The 459-nt window shown below is 36.2% G+C and overlaps 2 protein-coding genes and 1 pseudogene across 2 annotated transcripts in view; all 3 read left to right on the top strand.

Annotated features, from left to right (window-relative positions):
• The window catches only part of LOC119581679, a 19,923-nt pseudogene that overhangs the window by 8,364 nt on the left and 11,100 nt on the right, over positions 1 to 459 (top strand).
• The window catches only part of LOC119581686 (rhodopsin-like), a 7,971-nt gene that overhangs the window by 4,413 nt on the left and 3,099 nt on the right, over positions 1 to 459 (top strand). The gene's annotated exons all lie outside the window — the stretch shown is intronic.
• The window catches only part of LOC119582097 (rhodopsin-like), a 2,570-nt gene that overhangs the window by 867 nt on the left and 1,244 nt on the right, over positions 1 to 459 (top strand). The window lies entirely within an intron of this gene.

Raw genomic sequence — 459 nt, 5'->3', positions numbered from 1 at the left:
CCCTTTGTGGCTCATGACATGGACCCCCCTACGTCATCAGCTGGAGAGGAATGTTTAACAAGCCTATGGTTACTGCTCACCATCTGGAACGTCTACGTTATTGTGTGCACAAAACAAATACCGTAAATCATAATGTAGGTGGTATTCGGTGTGCGTAGCAAATGTGTTATATTTAGTTATAGTGTCAGGGAAATAAATAGGCAAATAAAAGACAGCAACGCTTGAAATATTGCACATTCATATTTTTTTTTTTATCAGATACTTTACTTCAAAGCCTTCAAATATTGTCTAAAGTGCATTGATAGGGCCTGGTGCGATCTTAATAACCAATCCAGTTATGAATGAGTGTTCCACCATATGAAGTAGGGATATATATTTGATATCAGTACGGCATATATCCATATGATGTCATGGATAGTATAAAAAGTCCTTGTATCAGTCAAATTCCTTAAAAAAAAA

Source organism: Penaeus monodon, chromosome 15 (assembly GCF_015228065.2).
Source record: "Penaeus monodon isolate SGIC_2016 chromosome 15, NSTDA_Pmon_1, whole genome shotgun sequence".
Taxonomy (NCBI): Eukaryota; Metazoa; Arthropoda; class Malacostraca; order Decapoda; family Penaeidae; genus Penaeus; species Penaeus monodon.
Note: the sequence above shows the minus strand (reverse complement) of the source record. Positions and strands in the feature narration are given on the sequence as shown.